This window comes from Pongo pygmaeus, chromosome 9 (genome assembly GCF_028885625.2).
Source record: "Pongo pygmaeus isolate AG05252 chromosome 9, NHGRI_mPonPyg2-v2.0_pri, whole genome shotgun sequence".
NCBI classification, from domain to species: Eukaryota; Metazoa; Chordata; class Mammalia; order Primates; family Hominidae; genus Pongo; species Pongo pygmaeus.
The window spans coordinates 14,155,696-14,169,787 of record NC_072382.2 but is presented as its reverse complement, the minus strand read 5'-3'; the positions used below and the strand labels follow the sequence as shown (position 1 = coordinate 14,169,787).

At 47.5% G+C, this 14,092-nt stretch overlaps 1 non-coding gene across 1 annotated transcript; it reads right to left on the bottom strand.

Annotated features, from left to right (window-relative positions):
• Positions 1–3,202: 3,202 nt before the first annotated feature.
• Positions 3,203–3,309, bottom strand: LOC129009094 (U6 spliceosomal RNA). The gene has a single exon (XR_008492638.1). It is a non-coding gene; the product is annotated as a U6 spliceosomal RNA (small nuclear RNA).
• Between the last annotated feature and the right edge of the window lie 10,783 nt (positions 3,310–14,092).

The following is a 14,092-nucleotide window of genomic DNA, read 5'->3' as shown; positions in this document are numbered from 1 at the left end:
GTGGGGCTGGGGACAGCAGATGCCCGGGTTCGGGGGCGGGGGTCTGTGCGTGGGGTTGGGGACAGCAGATGCCCGGGTTCGGGGGCGGGGGTCTGTGCGTGGGGTTGGGGACAGCAGATGCCCGGGTTCGGGGGCGGGGGTCTGTGCGTGGGGTTGGGGACAGCAGATGCCCGGGTTCGGGGGCGGGGGTCTGTGCGTGGGGCTAGGGACAGCAGATGCCCGGATGGGGGGCGGGGGTCTGTGCGTGGGGTTGGGGACCAGGGTCATGTGGGGACACAGGCTGTAAGAGTGATGAGGGGCCTCGGGGCTAGGGGCTTCTTGGGGTGTCTTGGGGGTCCCATCTGAGGACCCCACTTCTGACTTGGAGTCATGTACTGAGCCCTGTGGCAGGGAGAAGGCAGAGATGAAGTCACTGTGTCCTCCGAGTCAGATGCAAAGCCAAGCATGACTCTGTTCATTTTACAGAAGGACAGACTGACGCCCAGAGAGCTTAAGTAACGCTGCCAGTGGCTGACAGAGCTGGGAGCAGAGTCACTTCTGGTCACTGGGGTTTGGAGGGAGGATTTTTATCTGCACTTCAGTACCCTTTTTGCTAGGGTGTTCACTTCTTTCAGGAGGGGTGCCTGGGAGCAGGCGGGCTGGGGGAGACAGAGCTGAGGAAGCCCCCCAGGCCTGCAGGAGGCCCGTTCCCCAGTCCACTTGATGTGCTCTCGTTTTCCCTCCCTCCCTCCTTCAACCCAACTAAAGGATGCACAGTTGCCAAATGGATTCATCTCCTTGGAGAAATATGTTGCTTTGCCGGGATGGGATTCTAGAAATATGACAGTGTCTGAGCTGGAAGAAACCCCAGCGAGCTGCCAGCCATCTCCTGTTTGTCAGAGGAGGAAAGCGAGGTGCGAAGTGGGGAACCACATGCCCCGGGATCTTGGAGCAGGGCCTGAGAAGCCTAGTCTGCAGGGACTCTTTCCAGGGCCTCTTCCCACGCTGCCCAGCAGGGCATGGCGGGGCCTGTGTGAACCAGGTATAGGCTTAACTCCCCACCCCCACCCCTAGAGAGAATGAGGGGGACTGCTATGGCCCAGTGTGGCCTGACATGGTCTGACATGAACACAGGTGACCCTGGGCAGTGACATGCTGGCTTCATGCAGCTAGTCTGCCCAGTCCCTCCAACGGCTCCTCCAGTCCTCAGGCTCTGCCTCCTCTTTGTTTTTTTACTTAACTTTTTTTTTTTTTTTTTTTTTTTGACGGAGTCTCACTCTTGTTGCCCAGGTTGGAGTGCAGTGGTGTGATCTCAGCTCACTGCAACCTCCACCTCCCGCGTTCAAGCGATTCTCGTGCCTCAGCCTCCCGAGTAGCTGGGACTACAGTCCCGCACCACCACGCTAGTTTTTGTATTTTTAGTAGAGACGGGGTTTCACCATGTTGGTCAGGCTGGTCTTTAACTCCTGACCTCAAGCGATCCTCCTGCCTCGGCCTCCCAAAGTGCTGGGATTACAGACGCGAGCCACTGCACCTGGCCTGGTTTTTCACTTAACTTTTAATTTCAGGCTAATTTCAGACTTACTGAGAAGTTGCAAGAACAATACAAAGAATTTCCACATGCTCTTCCCCCAGACTCTCCAAATGCTAACAATTTTCCACATTTGCTTTATTATTTCCTTTCAATGTGTCTGTTTTTCTATTGCTTTCCCCCCAAACTGTTTGAGAGAAGGTTGTAATGTCCCTTTCTCCTAAATACCCCAATGTGTGTGGTTTTTGTTTTTTTTTTTTTTTTTTTTTACATACGGACATTTTCTTACATAACCGCAGTACACTTATCAAAACCAGATAATTAATGCTGATACAGTTCTATTGGATAATTGACAGAATTTATTCAGATTTTGCCAATGGTTCCAATAATATCTTCTAAGACAAAAGAAAATTTTGTTCAATATGCTGCGTTTAATTCTTGTCTCTCTATTCTCCTTGAATCTGGAATGATTTCTCACATTTTCTCTCTCTTTCATGACATTGATCTTTTTGAAGCATAGAAGCAGTTATTCTGTAAAATGGCCCTTATCTGGGTTGTCTGATGGTTCTTCATGTTTCGATTTAAGTCATGCCTCTTTGGCAGGAATATCACAGAAGCACGTTTTGTCCTTCCCAGTGAATCATATCAGGAGGCATGTGGGCTCTCCATGTCCCCTCTCCAGTGATCTAACTTGCTTGGCTAAGGTGTTGTCTGCTAGATTTCTCTGCTGTAAAGATAATTTCCTCCTTTGTAATTAACATGTATGTTGTGGGTAGATTCTTTGAGAATATGTAAATATCTTACTCTTCCTCAAAACTTTGCCCACTAGTTGTAACATTATTGTTCATTCTTGCTGGAATCAGTTATTATAAAGATGGTTACCTGGTGGTGATGTTGTAATTCCACCATTGCTTCTTCATTAATAGTTGCTGACTCGGCTCTCTTTGCTGCCTCAGTGGGAGGGAGGCAGGTGGCTCAGTGCATGGCAGGCTGGTACTAATGAGGCCAAGGTTTGAGCTCCCTTTCCACTGTGCCTCTGGTGGCTGCTGTCTTGCCCCGCCTCGGATATTGGAGTCTGGGTCAGCACCTCTCCACCTTAGGGCTAGTTCTCCCTCCATCTTTACAATTTTGCCATTCATTTGTTGAGCTACTATTATGTGTTAGGCACTTTTTTTCAGGCACTGAGGATACGGGACAAAGTCCCGGTCTTCAAGAAGCTTCTAATCTAATAGGGAAAGTAGACCAAAAGCGTAAACACATTTTAAAAATAGTATCATTTCAGAGAGGGATATGTGCACCAAGGGAAATCAGGCAAAGTAAGGGGACTGAGAGCGGTTGCAATGGAGAGACACAGGCAGAACCTCGGAGGGGATATAGACCTGAGTGATGAGATGAGCTGGGAATGCTGAGATCAGGGAGAGGACATTCCCAGTAGGGGGAGGAGCAGGGACAGAGGCCCTGAGGCAGGAATGAGATTGATTTCAGATGGAATGGAGGAGTGAAGGAGTTGGAGCTGGAGAGGCCGGCAGGGCTTGAGGGCATAGATCATAGGGTTTGGAATTAATCCAAGGGAAATGGGAGCTCATCAGAGAGTTTTAGGTGTAGAAGGATGTGATTTCATTTGCCCTTTGTGCATATACAACTACTTAAGAATTCTTTACATCAACTCCTTTTTTTCTTCTTTTTTTAAACAAAGATACGGAACGCTTCACGAATTCACGTGTCATACCCGTACAAGGGTCATTCTAATCTTCTCTGTATGATTCCAGTTTTAGTATGTGTACTGCCAAAGCTTGCACCCACTCCTTTTTTTTTTTTTTTTTTTTTTTTTTGAGACTGAGTTTCGCTCTTGTCGCTCGGGCTGGAGTGCAACGGTGCCATCTTGGCTCACTGCAACCTCTGCCTCCCGGGTTCAAGTGATTCTCCTGCCTCAGCCTCCCAAGTAGCTGGGATTACAGGCATGCACCACCATTGCCTGGCTAATTTTTGTATTTTTAGTAGAGACGGGGTTTCGCCATGTTAGCCAGGCTGGTCTCAAACTCCTGGCCTCAGGTGATCCGCCCGTCTCGGCCTCCCAGAGTGCTGGGATTACAGGTATGAGCCACCACCCCCGGCCACCTTCTCCTTTTCTAAACTTAAGTTTATTTGAACTTAGAAATATTCTATCACTATCACGTATCTCAAACCAATACTACTTAAGTAAATAGAATGTATCTATATAAACAAAGAAAACACTGAAACTAAAAGTGTCATTAAATAACCTGCCATCGAAGCATGAGCTGTCTCTCCATTCATTAAAAAGTGTTAGGTGGCCAGGCACAGTGGCTGATGCCTGTCATGCCAGCACTTTAGGAGGCCAAGACAGGCAGGTTGTTTGAGCCCAGGAGTTCAAGAGCATCCTGGGCAACACTGCAAGTCCCCATCTCTGCAAAAATAAAATTTAAAAAAAAGTGTTAGGTGTTAAAGACTGAGTAGCAGCAAAATGAGACTTTCTCCTTAATGCAGGCAGGACAGAAAAATTGGAGAAGGAATAATTTGTTTACTGCATGATTCAATTCCATTTAATCTTATATGTTAAATTGTCTTTCTGACTCAGACCTGATTTGAGAAGCATCTTGCTAACTGGTGGAAGGATTTGATAGGCCCAGCCCACCCACTTAACCATGGAGAAACTGAGGTCTTGGAACGGGGCAAGGACTTACCCAAGGTCCTGATAATAGCTGCTCTCCATTCTACTCACCCTCAGTATCACTCCCACCCAATGCTAGCTGAAAATTCAGATGTGATGTAAACATTAGTCATCCTATTGTAAAAACGTTATAACAACCACATTAGAAGGAATGCAAAGAAAGAAAAGAAGTCTCAACCAGCGCCTTCTCACAACACGGCTGTTCGTTCTTGAAGGAGGAAGTTTTTGAGTCTGTGGAGCATCACGGGCCTTCAGTCTCACCAGCAGGAAGGTGGGTGGCTGATGGGCGCCGGGCTGGTGTTGATCCACACTTGTCAGGTGGCTCTGAGACCAGCCTCAACTCCAGGCTCCACCACTTCCGCCATGACCTTGGGCAAGTTCCCAAAGCTCTCTGAGGTGAAATGGGTGTGGCCATGTCACTCTTCAGCTTTTGTGCTCTAGGTAGATGCTAAAGTCTTCCCTGAAGATCTCTATGGAACTTTTAGTCACCTGCGTCTGTGGGGGCTGCCTCAGCCCTAACCGTGTCAACATAGCGTTGAAATTCAGTTCCGAGAAACACTTGCGGGTTTGTAGACTCTACGGCATCTGGAAGTGAAAAAGGGACACATCTCTCCCTCTTACGGGTTCCTTCCCCCGCTCTCAACGCCCCTAATCCAGAATGCCCTAGAAGCTCTTCTCAACTCCCACCTTCTGCCCCAGAGGCAGCTTTTGTTGCAGGTACACCTGTGGTTTAGTTTACTAGAATTGCTGCAACAAACTGAGTGGCCAGGGCAACAGAAATGTATTGTCTTTCCCTGGCGCCGTGGCACACACCTGTAATCCCTGCACTTTAGGAGGCTGAGGCGGGCAGATCACCTGAGGTCAGGAGTTCAAGACCAGCCTGGCCAATATGGTGAAACCCCGTCTCTACTAAAAATACAAAAATTAGTCGGGTGAGGTGCCACACGCCTGTAATCCCAGCTACTCAGGAGGCTCAAGCAAGAGAATCACTTGAACCTGGGAGGCAGAGGTTGCAGTGAGCCGAGATGGCACCACTGCACTCCAGCCTGGGCAACAGTGTGGGACTCCATCTCAAAAAAACAAAAAAACAAAAAAACAAACAAAAAAAAACCCCAGAAATGTATTGGCTCACAGTTCTGGAGGCTCAAAGTCCAAGATTTAAAGAGTCAGTGGGACTGTTTCCTTCTGAGAAGCTGTTCTCTTCTGAGCTTCTGGTGGCTTGCTGGCAATCTTGGGCATTTCTTGACTTATAGAAACATTGCCCCAATCTCCGCCTTATCTTCAAATGGCATTCTCCTTACGTGCATGTGCCTGTGTCCAAATTTCCCCCTTCTGTGAGGACAACAGTCATATTGAATTGGGGACCTGCCCTGATGGCCTCATGCTAACTTGATTGCCTCTGTAAAGACCCTATTTCCAAATAAGGTCACATCCTGGGGTCCTGGAAATTAGGACTGTTTTAAGAGGAGGGGAACAATTCAACAACTCATAGCCATGTATGTAGTGTGTGTAGGGTGTGTGTATGTACATGTATGTATGTGTGTGTGGTGTGTGTGTGTATGGTGGGGGGGTATGGAGAAAGAGGTGGGTCACTGCCCTACTTAATCTCTCCTCCTAGCCCATTCATCCTCTGGAGAGATGCAAGTTAGATCTCTCAGGTTATTTGGCAAAGGCCTGGAAAGAGGTATCTTTCCATCAATTTCTTACCCCTGAGAACTCCTACTCATCCTCTAAAACCCTTCCCAATTGTCCCCTGTTCCTTGGAGTCAGTTATTCCCTCCTAACTGTTTTTTATCCAGAGTACTTTGTTCCAAGCCCGAGGATAGCATTTATAACTGATCATAATCAACTACGAGTGCATCTGTATCCTCCACCAGGGCACGGGGCCTGGCCCAGAGCCTAGCTGAGAGAATGGAATGAATGAGTGGCATCTCCCTGACTAAGGGTTAAAATAGATGGGAACTCAAAAGGACTTTGAGCCACCTCAGAAGCATCCTATAAGTGACTTGTGGAGAGGAGTAGGGGACAATCGTATGGGCTGATAGCTGAGAGTATGAGATCAGATGTAGAGAGACCGGAAGTCTGGCTCCACCTCTTAGTAACTGTGGCCTTGGGCAAGTCATTTCATGCTGCGGAGCCTCAGTTTTCTCATCTGGAAAATTGAGCCTTCACAGGCTCCTCATGGAGATGAATAAGAGAGTGCGTGCTGTGTACATAAAGCTGGGGCACATGGTGGGCATTCAGATGTTGTCTTCCTTCCAGGGAACCCATATTTTTTTCCTGAATTTGAATTCCTGAATCCAATGGGACTCTGAGCCACATAGATCCATGTGGCCATTGGCCGCTGTCAGCCCCCAGCTGTTAAGGACACAAGGTGGTCACAAAGCATTAGTCTAACATCCCTGGTGCCTCCCCCAGCTTCTCTTTGAACCTGGATATATTTAAAGAGAGGAGGTGAGTGGTAGGTGAGGAGGGGGCTGTTGTTAGGACATGGATGGGCACAGGACATGTGTCTGGTGAGCGTAGCTGCCAGGGCCGGTCCCTGACGCTCCAAGGAGACTTTCTGGTCCCAGCCCAGCCTACACTCCCACCTGCTCGGGAGAGGCTGTGTTTCCTTCCAAGGATGGATGCTGATGATGTCTGATGGCTTCTGGATGTCTGATCTCAAGGGGGCCTTCTCTTAGGGGGCTTTAGGCCACCCTGGAAAGGTCTCAGCGTCACCCCTTGGAGCGGGGAGGATTTTCACCCCTTGCCCACACACAAGCTTTATTCACCCTAAAACTGCTTCTGCTGCAGCTCTGGGAGACCTAGAACCAGGGCCCCTCCTGAGAGCCAGTGGGTGGGGGCAGGCCCCCTGGAAAATCGCTGAGAGCTCAGCAGTTTCAGCCTTCACTCCCCTCCTCCAGCCTGCAGAAACCTAGCCCAGCCTTTGCACAGAGGGCCATGCTCTGGGGAATTCTATTCTTGAATTTCATACCTTGAGCATCTAGCCTGGTCCACCAGCTTCTGTCCCACCTCCAGGTGTTTGCTCGAGCTGTACCCTCTCCATAGAATGCCTTCTTAACTCTTGCTACTTGTTAAGGGCGCCTGAAGAGTAGAAAGAGTGAATCTAGGGAACAAATTCAAATTTGGATTTGAATTCTGGCTCTATCAATGCCAGGCTATGTGACCGTGGGCTAGGAACTTAATTTCTCTGAGCCTCGTTGTCTGTAAAATGGGTTTCATAATAGCATCTCCTCACAAGGTAGCCATGAGGCAACGTCTGTAAAGCACTCAGCACAGAGGAAGCACTCGGCACAGAGGAAGTCCTCGGGAAATGTGGATCTGCTCCCCTTGCCTCAGCAAAATGCTGCTTGACCTTCAAGTCCTGGCCCAAAGGGCACCTCCCCATCAATACCTTCCTAAACTCACTCACCAGCCTCACCACTTGCAGAGCAGCCCTGTCCCTCCTCCAGGTTCCTCGAGCATGTCTCCTGCCTCTGCACCTACCTCAGAGAGACAAGACTGGAGTCAGCTCTTAACACCTGGCCTCCAGGCTGGACCATGGGCTCTATTACCTTTACTTTCCACGGCAGAGCACAGCATGGCTCAAGAAATGCTGGGGGAGGTGAAGTGAGTTCTAGGGACTTCCATTAATAATAAGAGTAACTAGAATTTGCTGAGCATTCACAGCACACCCTGAGGTGTTTATCAGAGCCTAGGAGACCCTCTTTCTGGGTTCAAATCCCTGCTCTGCCTCTTAGGGGCTCTATTATCCCAGAAAGTTCCTTGTCTCTTGAATCCTACATTTCCCCACCTGCACAGTAGTGATAATAACAGTGCTTACTTCTGAGCATTGTTAAGGAGATTCAAGAATTTAAAACTATAGAAACCCATGGCTTTCTTACCCAGAGAAGGGCACAAGAATCGTTGGCAGGGTGCATTGATATGACTCAGACAATTTACAAAGATTTTTCATATATGCTTTTATTTTAAATTTTTTTTGTTTTTATTTTGTTTTATTTTATTTTACTAAAATTGTATTTAGTAAAAATAGTACAGAATTTAGAAAATACAAAAAAAAGAAAAATTTAAAAATTTACCAATAGCTACCTTCAAAGATAACTGTTGTTATTAGCCTCTTGTAGAATCTTCCAGACATTTTGTTAGAGAGGAATATTGCAAACACACAGAAATGCATTGAGAATGAGGTTTGTTTACTTGTTTATTTGTTTTTGAGATGGAGTCTCGCTCTGTCACCCAGGCTGGAGTGCAGTGGTGCAATCTCGGCTCACCGCAACCTTTGCCTCCTGGGTTCAAGTGATTCTCCTGTCTCAGCCTCCCGAGTAACTGGGACTACAGGCACACACCACCACACCCGGCTAATTTTTGTATTTTCAGTAGAGATGGGGTTTCACCATGTTGATCACGCTGGTCTTGAACTCCTGCTCTCAAGTGATCCACTTGCCTCGGCCTTCCAAAGTGCTGGAATTACAGGCGTGAGCCACCGCGCCTGGCCTGAGAATGTTTTAATGAACCCAATGCGTCCTCACCACCCAGACTTAGAAAATGTTTACACTTTTGCCGTATTTGCTCAGATCTATATTAATAAGAAAGAAAACCATACAGATACTGTTGAAATAATTCTTATCCTTTCCTCCCTAGAACACACACTCCAAAGTGTGGTGTGTGTACCCTTTTCTCCCACATTTTTATACTCCTATTACACAAAAAATGTCTCCATACACAATGGATGGTGTTGAGACATGTACTATATTTTATATAAATTGTACCCTACTGGGCATATTGTTCTGAAACTTATTATACTTTTCTCCTTGTTTTCAAAATCTAACCAAGTGGATAGATATGCATCTAGTTCATTCCTTCAGTGGAATAATCCAGCCTATGATACAATACAGTCTGTTTATTTCCAACTGATGGACGGTTAGATTACTTCTAATTTTCTTCTGTTACAAACATTTCTGCAGAAAATATCCCTGCACACATCTGCATGTGAACAATTTTTTCTATAATTTATACAAAAGGGTATAGATTTCAGATCAAGGTATGAGCCTCCTGAAATCTATGAGGTATCATCAGCCACTTCCTTTTCTTTCTTTCTTTCTTTTCTTTTTTTTTTGAGACGCAGTTTCGTTCTTGTTGTCCAGGCTGGAGTGCAATGGCTAAATCTCAGCTCTCCGCAACCTCTACCTCCTGGGTTCAAGCGATTCTCCTGCCTCAGCCTCTTGAGTAGCTGGGATTGCAGGCATGCGCCACCATGCCTGGCTAATTGTTTTGTATTTTTAGTAGAGACAGGGCTTCTCCATGTTGGTCAGGCTGGTCTTGAACTCCCAACCTCAGGTGATGCGCCCGCCTCGGCCTCCCAAAGTGCTGGGATTACAGGCGTGAGCCCCACGTTTGGCCTCATCAGCCATTTTTCTATGCACTGTATCCATAAGGCTATGATCATCCTGAATATGTTGTTTTTCATCTGTTTTTTCCACCTACAATACATATATGCACACATATTCATCTTTCACGTATTTGCAGGTGTAGTCATTGATTCCACAAGATCTTGGGCATTTGCCGTGGGCCAGGTATTGGGGGTTTTTTTGGTAATCTTTCCTTAGCCCTGTGAGGCTTTTGTTTCGTTTTGTTTTCATTTTAGAGGTGGAATCTCACCCTGTTGCCCAGGCTGGAGTGCAGTGATGATCATAGCTCACTGCAACCTCGAACTCCTGGGCTCAAGTGATCCTCCTGCCTCAGCCTCCTCAGTAGCTAGAATTACAAGCATGTGTCCGGCTAATTTATTTATTTATTTATTCATATATATATATATATATATATATGGAGAGAGAGAGAGAGAGAGAAAGGGTCTCACTCTGTTGCCCAGGCTGGAGTGCAGTGGCACCATCTTGGCTCACTGCAGCCTCAAACTCCTCGGCCCAAGTGATCCAACCTCAGCCTCTCGACTAGGTGGGACCACAGGTGTGCACCACCATGCCCAGCTAATTTTTTGAATTTTGGTAGAGACAAGGTTTTGCCTTGTTGCCTAAGCTGGTCTCGAATTCCTGTGCTCAAGCAATCCACCCACCTTGGCCTCCCAAAGTGCTGGGATTACAGCGTGAGCCCCAGCACCCAGCCTCATTTTTTTATTTTTAAATTTATTTTGTAGAGATAGGGTCTCACTGTGTTGCCCAGGCTGTTCTCAAACTCCTGGCCTCAAGCAATCCTCTTGCCTCAGCCACTGAAAGTGCTGGGATTACAAGTGTGAACCACTGTGCCCAGCTTGTGAGGCTTTTTTTTAATATATAACTATGAGGTGAGGGAGGCAAGTGGGGCATACTTAGAGATTCGCCCAAGGTCACGCTATAGTAAGGAGGAAGCTGGGTTTCTAACCCAGGCATGTTTAATTTCAATCCAGTGTTGTTTCTGATGCCTATGACGTGGTAGATGGTTTTTTCCCAACCAAGACCTACTGAATGGGAATTCTAAAAGAGGGACCTGAGGGCTGGGCACCGTGGCTCACACCTGCAATCCCAGCACTTTGGGAGGCCAAGGCGAGCAGACCACCTGAGGTCAGGAGTTCAAGACCAGCCTGGCCAACATGGTGAAACCCCGTCTCTACTAAAAATACAAAAATTAGCCGGGCATGGTGGCATGCACCTGTAATCCCAGCTATTAGGGGGACTGAGGCAGGAGGATCACTAGAACTTGGGAGGCAGAGGTTGCAGTGAACCAAGATCGCGCCACTACACTCCAGCCTCGGTGACAGAGTAGGACTCCATCTCCAAAAATAAAAAAATAAATTAATTAATTAAAATAAAAATAAATAAATAAATAAAAGAAGCACCTGAACATTATTCTCCTCCTCTCAGTGGTCTAAAGTCTGGCTGGGGATCAAGAAGATGGGGCTGGTGACATGCCAGTGTTTCTGGCCTGCTGTGTTCTCTTGGAGCCAAATCCCTACTCTTATCACTTAGGATTTTATTGAACTGCTTGCAACCCTCCATGAGACCTTCTCATTTTACCGCCTGGTAGCTGGAAAGAAGGCACAGCTGGGCACGGGAGCCTGAGCCAGCCTTGGAGCCAGGACCCCAGGAGCCTTTTCTTTTAGAGGAACTCCTGTTACCACAGCAACTACAGCCCACATCTCTCTAGGAACATTGGATGTTTGCAGAGCCGGGGAAGGATGCAGCCAAGTTGTGAGTCTGCAGCAGCTCAGATAAGGTTCACAAGAAAGGCGAGGAGTGAGGAGGAGAGAATGCAGCCTTCAGAGAGCCAGAATCACCCCCTTGCAGAAAAGAAGGCTAAGGAGCTGTCAGAGTCATCTTTCTGCCTGGGATGGAAGGTAGAATCAATAGCCAGCTGCCGTCCCATAGCTACCAAGGGCCAAACGAGAGAAAAGGGATGAAAGCCTCAGGTTGGAGGATAATAACAACAACAGCTGCCATATACCGTGTCCTACGCGTTTTACATAGATCACCCACCCGTGTACTCTTCTTCTGTTTGGCTCATTTATCTTGCCCAGTGCCAGGTTAAAGATGAAACCTAGCTGGGCCCAGTGACTTTCCCTAGGTCACACAGCCAGTGATCAGCAGAGATGGGTTTAGATCACAGTTCTATCTGTCCCCAGGGTCCCTGTCTAAGTCATGAAGGACAAAATTTCCCGAGAATGGAGGCTGTTACCCAGATGACTTGGTGCCTGGGATCTCCTGCTCCCTCGATCATCCCGCTCACACTCATCTCCCTCATATCATACCTGCCCCAGTTCGCAGCGTATGCAACAAGTTCAGCAGATGTTCATGGAACTGAATGCAGGCTGGCAACAGACTCATTTCTCAGCTTTCAGGAGAACGTGGTTCACGTCCTCTCACTTTCTTGGGAGAGAAGGGGGAGTCCCAGCAATTGAATGTACCTCAAAGCCTGTTAAGTCATGTTGATCTTATCTTTTAAGTTTTTTACAGAGGAGAGTAGGAAACGTTGTCTTTTACTTCCCCTTGGATTTGGTGACAGAGAAGAGGGGAGATGAAACCTGGACAGGCGTGGAAGGTGTCACGCAGGTGAACATCATCTGTCCTGTGACATGGGGGCAAAAGAAAGGTAAAAAGGCTAAATTTCTGGCTGGGCGCGGTGGCTCACACTTGTAATCCCAGCACTTTGGGAGGCTGAGGCAGGCGGATTGCTTGAGCTCAGGAGTTTTCGACCAGCCTGGGCAACACGGTGAAACCCCGTCTCTAGTAAAATACAAAAAATTAGCCAGGCGTGGTGATACGCACCTGTAGTCCCAGCTGCTCAGGAGGCTGAGGCAGGAGAATTGCTTGAACCTGGGAGGCGGAGGTTGCAGTGAGCCAAGATCGTGCCACTGCAGTCCAGCCTGGGCAACAGAGTGAGACTCGTTCCCTCCCCAACACCCCTGCCAAAAAAAAAAAAAAAAAAAAAAAAAAAGCTGAATTTCTTTGACCTGAGTGACTGCAGTCCTCTGGGGCTGGGACTCTTTGAGCCTTAACTTCCATTTATCTCTGTCAATTGAGCGAATTGTTTTATTTGTGTCCCCAAGCCCTGCTGTGGTATAACTGGGGAGTGTGAAAACAAACCAAAATCCTGTAACATAATACCAAATAATACTCACTCTCTTTCTCTTTCTCTCTCAAGAAAATGAAAGCACATGAGCCATCTTCTCCTGAAAGCTGAGAAATGAGTTTATTACCGATCTATGTTCCGTTTCATTAACACTTGCTGAACTTGTTCCACGTGCTAGGAACTGGGACAGGTATTCGGGAGATAAGTGTACATGTAAAATAATACCAAAGCACCAAACTGCTGACTTTTCTTTGGGCGCCAGGGGAGAGAAGTCACTCTAGCCTTCCTGGCCTTGGAGAGCCAAGTGAGTATAAGCTGCTCTAGTCACTGCAGTCAGTCACCTCTGCAGGCTAGGACAGCACTGTGTGACTGAGCCCGTGACAGCTTCAGTTTCTTGACAAAGTAAACTCAGCCTAACCGGGTGTCACAGCATCTCCAAGTCCAAGTCCCCTCAAAGGTTGAACACATTTATCCCCTCCCAATTGAATTATATTACTTGTATGAGCCAGTGATTGCATCTTTTTCTTTTCTTTTCCTTCTTTCTTTTCTTTCTTTTTTTTTTTTTTTTTGAAATGGAGTCTTGCTCTTGTCACCCAGGCTAGAATGCAGTGCTGCAATCTCGGCACACTGCAACCTCCCCCTCCCGGGTTCAAGCGATTCTCCTACTTCAGCCTCCCGAGTAGCTGGGACTACAGGCATACACCACCACACCCAGCTAATTTTTGTATTTTTAGTAGAGACTGGATTTCGCCATGTTGGCCAGGCTGATCTCGAACTCCCGACCTCAGCTAGTCCACCCACCTCAGCCTCCCAAAGTGCTGGGATTACAGACGTGAGCCACCAGGCCCAGCCGACATCTTTCTAATTTTAATGGAATTACAGGCATTCCCTTATTTCTAGTTGTTTTATTAATTGCTCACCATTAGCAATACCAAGGGCATTTCTAAAAAGAAAATAGTTAGGACAGTTCCAGCACCCTCTCACTCAGAGCTTCCTCCTCTAAATTCATTGGCCCTCCTCTTCCAATTGGCCGATGCATCCTCAGGCCCTAGACAGTGCTGGAGTGAGCCCCACATTTGAGAGCAAGTGGGGAAGGGGTGGGGGCAGTGCGAGGTGAGACTATTAAGTCTCATCTTTTCCCTGCTATGAGGGCTGTGGGATGACACATGCCACCCAGGACCCCCTGCCCTGGAGAAGGAAAGTTTCCTAGTTGTTGCTTATCTTTGGAGTCTGGGGTCTTTTGGGAAATGAGTCCCTGGATCTTGGGTTCTGAGTTGTATCACCATTGCGGGGGAGGGATGGGTTATCATTTCTAAACTCAGTGCTGGTTG